This window comes from Panicum virgatum, chromosome 5N (assembly GCF_016808335.1).
Source record: "Panicum virgatum strain AP13 chromosome 5N, P.virgatum_v5, whole genome shotgun sequence".
NCBI classification, from domain to species: domain Eukaryota; kingdom Viridiplantae; phylum Streptophyta; class Magnoliopsida; order Poales; family Poaceae; genus Panicum; species Panicum virgatum.
This window is the reverse complement of record NC_053149.1, coordinates 42,456,888-42,471,087: the sequence shown is the minus strand read 5'-3', so window position 1 is coordinate 42,471,087 and position 14,200 is coordinate 42,456,888. Positions and strand designations below refer to the sequence as shown.

The following is a 14,200-nucleotide window of genomic DNA, read 5'->3' as shown; positions in this document are numbered from 1 at the left end:
CAACCTCACAGCCGACCCTCTGCACCCCGCCGCCGACCTCCAAGCCATACCTGGTTGAAAGACCGCGGCCGGAACTCCTACAAAGGAGATGTGGAGATCCGGGACAGCTGCCGCTCGCGCGCAGCCACCCAAACCCACGAGCTCCTTCCCCACAAACCCTTCGCCGGCGCCGGAGTCTTCGCCGCCGAGACGGGGACGGGGTTGGGGAAACTTATTCAATGGCGCCGTCGCCGCCGTCGCCTCGGCGCCACCGCCCGGACACAAAAGACTACATAAAGTAGTACCTAACCTACACCACCAGGCAGAGAAACGCCGATCCCCCTCGCATCCGAGGCCCGGAGGGCCGCCGGAGGCGGAGGGGAACGGCGAACTCGCCGGTGGAAGGACAAATCGCCCTCCTTTCGCCTGTCTCAACTGTAGCAACCGAGGAGTCGAGAAGGGGAAAGAAGGGAGTTTTTATGAACTTGTGACTTGATGATGCTCGAACTTGATGAAGCACAAGAGATGCAATGCAGGGGTAGATATAGTGGTGGAGGTTCAAAGCAAAGTGGAAGTTTTTCCAGATCATCAGTGGACAGACGTGACTTGTGTGATAGGCCATGGTGATGGTGACCTGTGCAAATTGACCAGTCTTGGTTGCATATTGTCTTCGTCAACATCATTAATTAAATTTAGTAATAAAAGGCTCCTATTTCTATAGATGAAAGTTCGTTCGCACGGCGCACACGTCGTCCCAAATTTGTACCAGCGTCCGATCTCATTTCAATGGCTTTGATGTCTTCTCGGTTGCCTGGCTAACTTTCCAACCGTTCACATTCTGTGCCTGCTCAACACTGTATTTCCTAGGTTCACACCGCGTCTGCCCACCTCTGAGCTTTTTTTTTCCTCAAAGTTTCTCCCCACGCATTAGAAATTGAATGCTCACGGAAAAATATCTCCTCTAGAGACATCGTGGCCTCTCTCGGCAGCGTTTGCTCCTCCTTTCCGGCCACAGGCCCAGTGCCGCCCTGGCCGCGGCGCACCCGCCGCCGCCGCCGCCCCCAAGCACGGCCTCCACCGGCCGCCGGCGCGCGTGCCAGTCCTGTCCGCGGCCCAGCCGCCGCCGCTGCGCCTGCAAGCGCGAGGGCGCAGCAGCCCCGCTGCTGCCGCCTCGGCGTCCGGCGCGGACGCGGCCCTCGGCCGCCAGAACGGTGCGGCCCCCGACACGGCCTCGGCCGCCGTAGCGGCGCGGCCGCTGGCCCGGCCCGGCCACCGGCTCGTGGGGCGCAGCCGCCGCCCCGGCCGCGAGCGCGCGGACACCGCCGAGGCGGCCCTAAAGGACGCGGTCGCGCAGACGACGTCGCTGGCTCCAGGCCGCGAGCGCGCGTGTAGGCTCCGTCATGAGCCCGACTGCGCCTCCTCCCACCGCCTTTCCATCCGACGTCGGCAAGCTGGTTGCGGCGGGCCCGCTTTTGCTGGCCTACAGCGGCGAATCGGCCACCCGATCTGGGCGTCGATGATGCCGCTGCCTCTGCTCCCCACTTCCTGGTGCAGGGCGAAGACGCAATGGTGGTGGCGAACGTGCGGTTTATGGGACTCGCGGCGGTGCCCTTCTCCGTGGCCTCGCCCTCCTGCGCGGGCGCATCCTCTGCTCTGCGCCACCCGGACAGCTAGTTCTGCAGCTCGTCAGCGCGCTCTAACGCGTGCTCAGCAACTTCCGTGTATGCCTCCCGACCTCCACGACGCGCTCCACAGCTTCGCAGGGCGTGACGGAGCCTCTGCTCGCATCCTCATTCGACGTCGTGCTCTGGGGCAAGGGGCTCCCGGAGTCCGTGCTCGCCGCCGCTGGTAAGACAGTCCTCCATGTCTATCCCAGTCTGTTCTACGGCTCCCTCTATTCCTCCATCCTGCTCTCCTCCTTCCTGTCCTTCCTCTCCCTGACCCTTCTCCGTCTTCATTGACCGCGGTGGCGGCGGCGGCGGCCGGCTCCTATTCGTACACCGTCGTCGATCTACACCGCCGCGGCGTGTACTCGGATTTCGCGACCTTGCCGACCAGCCCCTTATGCTGCCCCCTTGGACTCTGATCAGCATCCCATTCACGGATAGGAATTTGGAAGGGGAAAGAGAGGTAAATTTCTAAGCCTATATTTTTTTCCCTTGATCATGCCCGCCTATTTATTGCATATTGTGAATGGAAGAGCAGCCAATCTAATTCTTTGCTTGATCAATGTATGCCATTCCTTTGTCTTATTTCCGGTTGAACATCAATTTTTTATTGCATTAGCATATGGAATATATTCTAAAGGAGTTGCACATCATATGTTCGATGGAATGCCTATGTCAGATGTTTAGGCACTGCTGTCATTTTTAAAACCTGCATTTCATCAGCAAAGCTACCTCGAGGCTATCCAGGAAACATGTCTGATCTTTATTTCCGTTTTGCAAATCTATACTTGAATGTCCTGAGAATTATTTACTTGCCCAAATGCCTCCTTTCGCTGTCATTTCTAAATTAAAACATCAACATTTCTATGCCCAATTATTTCTATGCTGTGCTTACTTTTTAAAGCTGATCAAAATCAGAGATTAAAATTGATTCTTTTTGCATCTATAACTGCAGATTAAGGAAATGCTTTTTACTGTAAAATGGGGCAAGGATATTAGATTGTGCATTCTCATATTTTGTTTCTTTATGCTAGGATAGATATATGTCCATTTAACTTCACAGTGCTCAGTGAAATTATTATGGAGTGACTAAGACTACAATACAAGCAAGCTCACCAATGACCAAACTGCGAAGGTATAGTCGTCTCTTCTATTTGCCTTCACGCACCTCATGTCTTTGATGAAAAGCAGATGTAATACAAGCCACCTTTGAGATTCAACTATAGTTAGTTTATTCGCTGACAATTGACATAATTCAGTTCTATACACATTGATGATAGGCATTCTAATTAATCTGAGCAAGATCTCACTGTTGGATCTGCGGAAAAAAAAACACAGTTTCTCCTCTAATAAAGGGTGTGCCTGGACAAGTCAACAAGAATAACCAAGCAGCTTAAGGTATTCTAAGAGGTAAGGGTCATCTTGGCCTGTCCCTTTCCTTTAGGAGATCCCTGTACTACTGCACTAAACAAAGATTGGATATGGTTGCCCTTTTCAATTTAGAAATCAATGTACGGTTCGTTCTTCACTGGATTCATACAACTGCATCGGCCCATGCTTGAAGATCTAACTTCATTTGATTGCTGCGCATTTTCTCTGTTAGTACTCCACCTCTATTATGCTTCCTCATATACTCTTGTGTCTCTATTGATCTAATGAAAGGCTGCAGATTCATGTATTGGTTGATTCGCCTTTCATGGGAAAGTTTAACTTTTGGTATATATTGCCATGTCTAAACTTTATTGGTCTGTTTTTTTATTATGCATGTTTTGCCATGTAAAAGCAAATTTGATTTGTTTACAGCTTTACTGCGATTGGACTATGAGGCTTCTTATGGTTGGCTGGCTTTTGTTCTGCATATTGATAGCATCATATTTACATGACTAGCTATTGAGAATAACTCTTGCAGGCCATGGAAGTCAGATTTCCTTATCAGTTTGATGGAGTGTCATCGGGTCCAGATGATTTAGTAATTGTCATAGGTAAATAGCATCTTTACCTTTCCCTAATAATTATTCAATAATGATCTGCTTTTACCTTCTGTTTGTCCTATAGTGCATCATTTATGATACTTCACAGTCACAATTTGCCATTCAGATTTTATTTGTTTCTTTCTTTGATATCAATTATTTGTTTCTAATTTAATGTATTCTTTGTCCAGTTTATCATTCTGTGCTCATCAATTGATTCCTTTGTCCAATTTATCCTGAACGGTTTGATTTTGGATCTAACATTCGTGCTTCTGTGTGCTATGTTGTTCCAGCGATTTGCTCCTGCTGCCCACATTTAATAGCGTGCTCTATATAACTGGTGGGTCAACATGTACTTACAGTAAACTCTCTAACCAATATTTCAATGTTCCAATTGTGGTTTAGATGTCATTTTTTACTCGCCTATTGAACAAAATTGTTGCAATACACAGATCAGCAGAAAGGTATGATCCAAGGGAAGGTTTCTGGGCGCTGCTTCCAAGTATGAGCGTGAGAAGAGGATCTCACTGACCCACTCGGTAGCTGTCTTGGGGGATGCCCCGTAAGACTCTCAGTCTCTTGCCTAGGTGCAATATAATTCCTTAAGTTTTAGCATTGGAGGTGACCTCACTGCTGCTTGCCTCATTACAGGTATGCTGTGGGAGGGTATGATGGAAGCAACATGATATCTAACGTAGAGATTTTTGACCTGTGCACTAATTCATGGAGAATATGCAGCCCATTACAGGTTACAATGGACGATAATTTGTTCTACATTGGCGGGCACAGATACATCCTGCCAGCGACTGCATTTCAACCGTCCCTGATCCAAGTATGAACACAGGGAAAACTGTTCTCATGCCGGCATTTTCCAAACTACTTAATGCAGCTATGTAACATGGCCAGTTCCACCTAAATACAATGTCTGTTAAGTTAGTGAACCCTCCTATTCTCCTACAGCTCCTTAGCTATCCCAATTGGAGATTTAAATTGTAATATAACAACTGCTCCTGTCAAATACTTCTATATGTATCATCTGCAGTAGTTTATCCATAAACTATTTATCACTCTGTTGCTCTTTAGTACAAATATATGTATTTCCTTTATCAGGCACATATTGTTAAACAATATGAACCACCGACCTCTGAAAAATCACTATATCAAGAAAATTATACGCATTACACAGACTCGCGCGCGAAGGGGCGCGTCATTCACTAGTATTATAGTAAGAACTCTGGTTTTGTGCCGTGAGGGTTATTTGCATTTTAGACTTGTACATGGGCTAGCAATTGCTAGTCAGTCGTCTGTCAAAGGGCACAGGTCGTCTGACCATGATGGTGTTGTACTTGTTTCAGTGTGATAAGCTCAATAATCATGCAAGCCTTGAATCGAGAAGCCAGTACAGTGCACAAACATGTAGCCTTGATTTTTTTTCGGATATACATGATCGATATATAGCTTTTTCCTTCGTATTTAGGCCTTTGAGGCACTAAAAGTTGTGTCAAAGCGTCTCCATAATTGTAAGATTATCATTTTGTAGATAAGTTATTAGGACCTAATTTTCCACGTGTTTTACTTTAGAAATAATTGTCGAGCGTATGATCATATAAAAAAATTATTGTAGTACAAGGCAGGTCTATATGTGGCCGAAGATTAGCATGTCGCAGGTTTGACGTTTGAGTATGGAGTATGGACAAAGGTTTCTGTCGGGATCAACAGAGACCAACTGAGATTATTTAAATCGAACATTCCAATAAATAGAGACATGGTCTGATACGTCTCCGTGCTTTCTTTTGGATTGCGTCCGTAGAGCTGTGAACTCCAGCGATCTTTTCTACGTCCCCCCGCCCCCCACATTACATTACAATAAAAAAACTGCCAAGCCTTTGGTCTATACAAACGTTCCCATACACACTCCAGGCGTTCTGCGGGCCGTGTTGATCGCTTTGACGAACGTGTACGATGGAAAAAAGGACATACATACGTACGCACGTTGTTTGCCATGTTGAGTACGTACGTATATATCCGGGGCGGATCAATATATAAGTAACTTTTCTGCATCCACTATCACTTTCAAAACAGGGTTTACAAGTGTAACTAGCCTATCAACATGTTCAACTGCACATGCAAATAATTTATAGTTTTATATCCCAAGTTAACATTCCCTCTATTTTAACTCATAGTTTATTTTACCTTTATCCTAAAGAAAATTCATCTAATATATTTTGACTAAGTTTATGGAAATATAGACCGAGAAATATTTTAGTCTATCTAGGGAACCTAGTTTAATATTTTAGATAGTTATTGATTTTTTTTATGAAACATAGTTTAATATTGTAGATATTTATGGATTTCTTTTCTATAGACTTGATCAAACATAGAGAAGTTAAACTTAAAACAAAACTAAAATGATTATAGTTTGGAATGAAGGATTAGGCAAATACTTTTTTTATTTATACACCATAATATAGGAAGTTGAATATATTTTCGCATTTTTGCGAGTAAATATACTTAAACATGTATACATCACAATCACGACTAATGCGCTGGTAAGCCCAACTCTATCTTAGTGCCGGTTATCTAGGTCAACACCACGTCATTTGCTTATCACAAAAGCATCGAATTTATTTTTGGGAATGACATCAGCACTCTTTATACATAGACATATGTACACGCATAATTGATTAGGCCTTTAGGATAAACTCTCTAATTTAAATAAGAAGACGAGATTAAGAAGGATAGTTAGGTCAGATGTGACCATTACTATTTCATAGGCTTAAATTTTTGAAAGATCTAAATTAGGCTGGAACTAATTTTTTCTGTAGTGGCAGATGTGGTTAATTAAGATATAGACATAGGATCTAAACAGGCTCGATCCAATTTTTTTTAAAGTGACGGATGTGGGTAATTAAGATATAATAGATATAGGGGGTTATTGTAGGATAGTTCTTCATAATAGTATAGGTGGGTAATTTTTTTAGAAATAAAGTAAATCTACCTGCTACTATTATCAATGATGATTACCCTATATTGATTGATAGCCAGATATTTTGCTTTTTTAGAAAATTTTTAAATTTTTCATCCTTTTTTAGAGCGTCCACCTAGGATTCTACAAGGCAGGGGCGGAGACAGGGGGGCGGGCAGGGGCCTGGCCCCCCTATGGTTCCCAAATTTACATTGAACATTTGAATTTTGATTAAATTTTTATATAAATTAGCATGGTTGGCCCTCCTAATAATGAAAAAACAAATTCCTGGCTCCGCCCCTGCCACAAGGCTTCACGTGGAGGTTAGGAAATGAATATCCAATTAGTAATAATAAGATGTGATCCAAATGTTGCACTATTGTGGATCCACTCCTAGGTCAATCGGACGTAAGATGGTGCATTGTACAAACATATATATGTGGATAGACACAATCCTCCTCAGGTGCTCCCCAACTTAAACCCGAGACTACTGTGTCATAGAAAAATCGGAGGCCGCATTGAAGATGATTTGAGTGATTAGATGAGTAACTGGTTAGTAAGTGGGCACTAGGTATCGCTCATGTCTTTGCTTCCTCGTCTTTCTCAGATTCCCAATCCTTTCTCTTCATTTCTCCTCACTAGAACATTTGACGTGCCATGCACACCCTACCGTTTGAACAATAAAAGTAACCATAAGATAATTAAAATTGAGAATTAAATTATATGCATGGTATAAGATGAACTCAGTATGAAAGCACCACATCTGATAGCATGCACATCATTATCATGTTAAGATAGGTGTCTATCCGATATTTATTTGAATCATAAATATTACAACACATCCGAGCATCAAGCTATTCTAGCCATCAGGCATCTGAATAATAAATATTACAACACACCGAGCATCAGTCTATCCTATCCATCATGTGTCTGTCTGGCACCTCAATCATCAACATCACAATACATTCGATCACCATGGTTACATCCGAGCACCAAGTTATCCTATCATCAGGTGTTTGTCCGGCATTTGGAGCATTAAGATTACAACACATCTAACCACCATAAATCTACTTGCAACAAGAAGTATACATAGCTACCAAACAACATAGCTGGCAGTTTTGAATACTAACTGAAACCAAAAGCTAATCACCATGGATCGAACATTTGTTGCCGGAGACGAGAAGGCCACACAAAAGCTGGCCACAACTAGTAGAGAGAAAATCAACATGAGCTTCACTCCTCATGCATCTGGCCTGAAAAAGGATACTAATTTAATGTCCAGCATGTGCCATGGAGATGTAACAATAACTTCCAAATGATTTGTTGTTATACATGGTCATATTTTTGACAAACGGTTTGTTAACAGTTTCAAAATGGATCCTCTCCCAGGACATTTACAATATATCAAGGAAGAAAATATAATTTTCTGCCTAATAAGAAGCTAATTAAATTAAGAGTTTTTTTTGTCAACCTTTACTTGCTCATTTCCTATGCACAAAAGAGTACGACCGACGGCAAGAACACAAACCATTAAACTATTAAAGGACAAAACACTTACGTTACATGTCTCGTATATGTCCATTTCATCTCTTAAACAAAAAAGTTAATTGTACAGTTCAATTAGAATGATGACGTACAGATAACGCCATTTATCTAGCTACTCTGGATTTGCGTGCCATGTTAACCACATGCTGAAAACGCTCTGCGTCACAGGGGACCCTCAGCACCCCTTGCTGGCCGTACCCAAACTGTTCCTCGGCCATCTCCAGCAACGCATCCATGCATGGCTCTTTGAGATCCTTGACACGCACCAGCAACCTCGTTTCCGCGCCGCCTTCGTCGTCGCGAACCAGCACTATGGGGAGGTACCCTTTTGGGATTCTCTTGTCATCATGAAAAACAATGGGCACACAACTTGGCAAGGTCTTGGAACTCGCCTTCATTGTCCAAGGAGCCATTGTTTCTTTAGTATCTGTGTCCTGGATTTGCTTGGTGGATAGGATAGGCTATGTTTTTTTTTCTTTCTTTTTTTTGCAGAGGATAATAGGCTATGAACTTGTGACTTGATGATGCTTGAACTTGATGAAGCACAAGAGATGCAATGCAGGGGTAAATATAGTGTTGGAGGTTCAAAGCTAACTGGAACTTTTTCCAGATCAGTGGACAGACGTAACTTGTGTGATAGGCCATGGTGATGGTGACCTGTGCAAATTGACCAGTCTTGGTTAATTAAATTTGGTAATAAAAGGCTCCTATATTATAGTAAGAACTCTGGTTTTGTGCCGTGAGGGTTATTTGCATTTTAGACTTGTACATGGGCTAGCAATTGCTAGTCTGTCTGTCAAAGGGCACAGGTCGTCTGACCATGATGGTGTTGTCCTTGTTTCAGTGGGATAAGCTCAATAATCATGTAGCCTTGAATCTAGCCAGTACAGTGCACAAACATGTAGCTAAGGGTGCAAATTGGTGACCTTTAGGTGCACCCCTCCAACCCTTTTTATTTCAAAATTTTATACTAATTTTTTAAAATGAGATCAGATTTTGGAGAAGTAGTATAAAATTTTGAACTAAAAAAGATTGAAAGTGCACCTAAGAGTCACTAATTGACACCTGTATGCAGGGTTAACGAAACCGGTATGGCCCAGTTACGGTTTGGGTCGGTATCAAACCGGTCCCAATTCAAAATTTAAATTTGAATTCAAAAAAATAAAAATTCCCAAACCGGTCATACCGACCGGTAAACTGGTCAAACCGGTCTACCGGCCCCAATTCAAAATTCAAATTTGAATTCAAAAAAATAAAAAATTCCCAAACCGATCATCCCGGCCGGTAAACCGGTCAAACCGGCCGGAACCAGTTGCACATGCGATTTTGAATTTGGATTTGAATTCAACCGGTTTCTACCGGTTTCCGGTCAAACCGGTCCGGTAAACCGCTACCGGAGGGCGGCGGTTTGACCGGACCGGTCTGATTTGGAAACCCTGCCTGTATGTAGCCTTGAAGTTTTTTTTGGATATATATGATCGATATATAGCTTTTTCCTTCGTATTTAGGCCTTTGAGGGACTTAAAGTTGTGTCAAAGCGTCTCCATAATTGCAAGATTATCATTTTGTAGATCAGTTATTAGGACCTAATTTTCCACGTATTTTACCTTACGAAATAATTGTCGAGCGTAGGATTGTATAAAAAATTTATTGTAGCACAAGCCAGGTCTATATGTGGCCGAATATTAGCATGTCGCAGGTTTGAGTATGGAGTATGGACAAAGGCTTCTGTCGGGATCAACAGAGACCAACCGAGATTATTAAGTCGAACATTCCAATAAACAGAGACAAATCTGCTGGTCTGATACGTCTGCGTGCTTTCTTTTGGATTGCGTCCGTAGAGCTGGAACTCCAGCAATCTTTTCTACGTCCCCCCCCCCCCCCCCCCTTTACAATAAAAAAACAACCAAGCCATTGGTCCATACAAACGTTCCCATACACCCTAGGCGTTCTGCGGGCCGTGTTGGTCGCTTTGACGAACGTGTACGACGGAAAAAAAGGACATACGTACGTACGCACGTTTTTTTTGGAATATTGAGTACGTATTTATATATCGGTCCAGGGCGGATCAATGTATACGTAACTATTCTGCATCAACAGGACTATCACTTGCAAAACAGGGTTTGTAAAAGGTATTTCTTGACTGTCATTAGTGTAACTAGCCTATCAACACGTTCAGCTGCACGTGCAAATAATTTATAGTTTTATATCCCTAGTTAATATTCTCTCTATTTTAAATTATACTTTATTTTATCTTTATCCTAAAGAAAATTCATCTAATATATTTTGACTAAGGGTGTGTTTGGAGAACTAGCTCTTGGCTATTTAGCTCAACCAAATATCCCCCTAATGAAATAGCCCTTCACATGTTTGGATCCAAAAGCTATTTGGCCTTTAAAGCATCTTTTTCCAATCATTGGAGCCTCATTATCTCTCTTGCTGTGGTGGGCTCCATCCGAAATAGCCCAAATAATCACTCCTTGAGTGGAATAGTTTTTTTGATGTAGCCTATTTGCAAATAGCCAAAAACTAGACCTCATGTTTGGCAATTTTAGACTATTTTGGCTAAAAAGAGGTGGGCTAGAAATAATCCCTAGGATCCAAACATGCCCTAAGTTTATAAAAATATAGACCGAGATATATTTTAGTCTATCTAGGGAACCTAGTTTAATATTATAGATATTTTTTCTATAAAACATAGTTTAGTATTGTAGATATTTATGGATTTCTTTTCTATAAACTTGATTAAACATAGAGAAGTTTAACTTAAAACAAAACTAAGATGGTCATAGTTTGGAATGAAGGATTAGGCAAATAGTATTTTTATTTATACACCATAATGTATGGAAGTTGAATATATTTTCACTCTTTTGCAAGTAAATATACTTAAACTTGTATACATCACAATCATGACTAATGCGCCGGTAAGCCCAACTCTATCTTAGTGCCGGTTATCTAGGTCAAAACCACGGCATTCTGTTTATCACAAAAGCATCAAATTTTTTTTTGAAATGACATCAGCACTCTTTATACATAGACATATATGGACACTCATATCTGATTAGCCCTTGAGGATAAACTATCTAATTTAAATAAGAAGAGATTAAGAAAGATAGTTAGGACAGATGTGATCAGTACTATTTCATAGGTCTAAAATTTGAAAGATCTAAACTAAGTTGGAACTAATTTTTTGTAATGGTAGATGTGGTTAATTAAGATATAGATATAGGATCTAAATAGACTGGATCCAATTTTTTTATTGTGACATGTGGGTAATTAAGATACAGTAGATATAGGGGGTTATTTTAGGATAATTCTTCATAATAGTATATAATAGTATAGGTTGGTAATTTTTTAGAAATAAAGTAAATCCAGCTGCAATTATTATCAATGATGATTACCCAATATTGATTGACAGCCAGATATTTTGCTTTTTTAGAGAATTTCTAGAATTTCCATCTTTTTCTAGAGCGTCCATCTAGGATTCTACGTGGTTTCACTTGGAGGTTTGGAAATGAATACCCAATTAGGAATAGTAAGATTTGATGCAAATTTTGTACTATTGTGGTTCCGTCCGTAGGTGGGTCGGACGTAAGATGGTGCATTGTACAAACATATATGTGTGGATAGACACAATCCTCCTTAGTTGCTGTAATATCCTGAAAATTCACCCAAATAAACTACTCGCTAAAAATTATTTCAAAATCTTTTCGACGCTGAGCTCAAATCATTTTCTGTCCGAGATCCTGATTCCCGAAATCTTTCCCGGCGATCCGACGTCCCGACACCGGAATCAATCGCCGTCCCCTCCTTGTTTCACCTTTCTTCGTTCTGCGTGCGCGTCGCTTCCCGCCGAAGCCGCTCGCGACCTTTGCTGACCGGCCGGACGCCGCAGCACGTGCGTGGCCGACCGCCACCGCGAATCGCGCTGACACCTCTCTCTCTTTTTCTTTTCCTTTCTCCCTTTTTCTTTTCTCCTTTTCTTTTTTTCCTCCCTCCTCCTTCTCCCTTCTTCCTCCCTCTCCTCACTGCCGCGCCCACGCGCAGCGCGAGCAGAGCTCGGTGTCGCCGTGCCCCCTTGCGCTGCCCAGCCCCCACCAGCCACTTGCCACTGCCGCTACGCGCCACCGACCCCCCTGCTCGCCTCGGCGCCCGCGCAGCACAGCACCGCCGGCCACGCGAGCTCGGAGCACGCCGAGCCCGAGCTCCAACGCCGCCGTACCCCCTTGCGCCGCCCCCCACTTGCGCGTCCTTCCTCTATGCCGCGGTAAAACCTTTATGTACTTTTTCTTTATTGTGTGCTTGTTTGTGTGCGCCGTAGATCACGGTGTGAACGAGGAAGAACCCGTCGAGTTTGCCGAGCAGTACCGCGAGCCAGAGCTCGAGAACGAGTACCGCGAGCAGGAACTCCCGGAAGGTTTTGAAGACGGCAAGTTCAATATCATCCTTTGATGCATATTTTGTCCTAGTTTTATAAACATAACCTATTGGCCTGTTTTCAAAACTGCATATTACTTTGCTGCTAAAACCCGGTTGGATAGCCACTCCTTGATTGCTTTGACCATTCCTTGATAACCTAGGTTTATCTCTGAATATGAGTTACTCTGTTTGAATGATAAACCTTGCTTGAACGCTTAGGACCCAGTTACTCATTGCACTTCAAATATTATTATAAAATATTTTCAAAACAAAGAAAAGTGTGAGTATCCAAATGGGAAAAATGGGATTTTTGGAAAATAAACGAAAGACATGCTTAGACGAGATGGATGGTGATTTCTGTGTGGGACGCCAAATGGTGTGCTCGTACCTGTGTGGTTTAGCAAGATTGGGAGATATCCATTTGGTCACAATTAAGGACAGAGTTGATGTGTTATCTTGCCTAACTCAACTATCGTGCAAACCACTCGACTGTTGTAAGTGGCAACGGCTTAGCATAAACTCCACTATTAAGTCTGATAGCCATCAGGAGAGCTGAGAGCAACGGGTGATCAAGGAGAAGGGATAAGCTCTGTGTGACTTATGCCCCGATTAAATCTCGGTGATAGGTCAATAACCCCTTGGTGGATCCCATGTTGGCCAGTCAGGTCTAACTAAGGTGGGTAATGGCTTTGTAGAGATCTGCACCGACACTAAGGTGATCGTGCTGTGGTTCCCCACTTGTGAGTAAAGTTGCACACCTCTGCAGAGTATGAAATCTATTCGAATAGCCGTGCCCACGGTACTAGGCGAGTTACGGTTTGGTTACACAACTAGTATTTCTTCTGGGGATGGTTGGGTTGGCGTGAGTTGTTTTGGAAAAGTGACCGGCAGCTGTGCTGTGTGTTACGGTGAATGAGGAGTCCGGTAGCAACTTTTAAAATCTTGGATCCTGTGTGGATCAACCCCACCGGCTATAAAGGAATTGTTTTAAGAAAAACACGGTTTCAAAATAAACTAATGCATAAAAAAATTAGGTTTCAGTAAAATTAAACCCTAGCCTTATCCTTGATTTATCCTGTGCATGTATTCTATTTATACACCCTTCGTGGGTGTGGTTGGACTTGCTGAGTATGTTTGTACTCACCCTTACTTAATTTTTACAGAGGAAGATCCAGACTTTATCCCCGAGAACATTGAGTAGGGGTTCCGTTCTGCACCCAACCTTGTCTGTGGATAGGGTCACCCGCAGGAAGCTTCGTATGGCGCAAGACTCTAATGACCTCTTCATAGTTAACATTCTTGTTTGTGTTTTAATTATTATCCTCGCGATAGTAGCGCTTCATTGCCCATTACCGTGTAGAGTTGTACGGTGATGTACCATCTAATGTAATAAATGTGTTGTCAGCCTCCTGGGACTGATATTTGTATCACATTTAAGTCACCTTTTATGAGGAGACACTTCAGATGGTATCAGAGCCGTAGATTGGCTGTAGGACGTGACCCCTAGGACCGAGACCTTTTTTCAAGCTTTTCCACAATAGGACTTTCCTTGTTTAACCCTTTTTCCCCACAAACACTCACCACTGACTCTTGCCCTGTTCCAGATGGCTGAGGAAGGATGGACCCAAAGCAATTGCCAAGCTGCACCTGGCTTC

The 14,200-nt window shown here is 43.0% G+C and overlaps 1 long non-coding RNA gene across 7 annotated transcripts; it reads left to right on the top strand.

Annotated features, from left to right (window-relative positions):
- The first annotated feature begins 1,284 nt into the window (after positions 1 to 1,284).
- Positions 1,285 to 4,721, top strand: LOC120676293. 7 transcript variants are annotated; one of them, XR_005675762.1, is made up of 9 exons: positions 1,285 to 1,827; positions 2,038 to 2,109; positions 2,681 to 2,781; positions 2,927 to 3,056; positions 3,150 to 3,244; positions 3,556 to 3,628; positions 3,910 to 3,956; positions 4,069 to 4,178; positions 4,268 to 4,721. It is a non-coding gene; the product is annotated as an uncharacterized LOC120676293 (long non-coding RNA). The 7 variants fall into 7 exon arrangements; XR_005675759.1 differs by having other exon boundaries at positions 1,289 to 1,827; positions 2,686 to 2,781; XR_005675763.1 differs by having other exon boundaries at positions 1,286 to 2,109; positions 2,686 to 2,781; positions 3,910 to 3,968.
- The last annotated feature ends 9,479 nt before the right edge of the window (positions 4,722 to 14,200 follow it).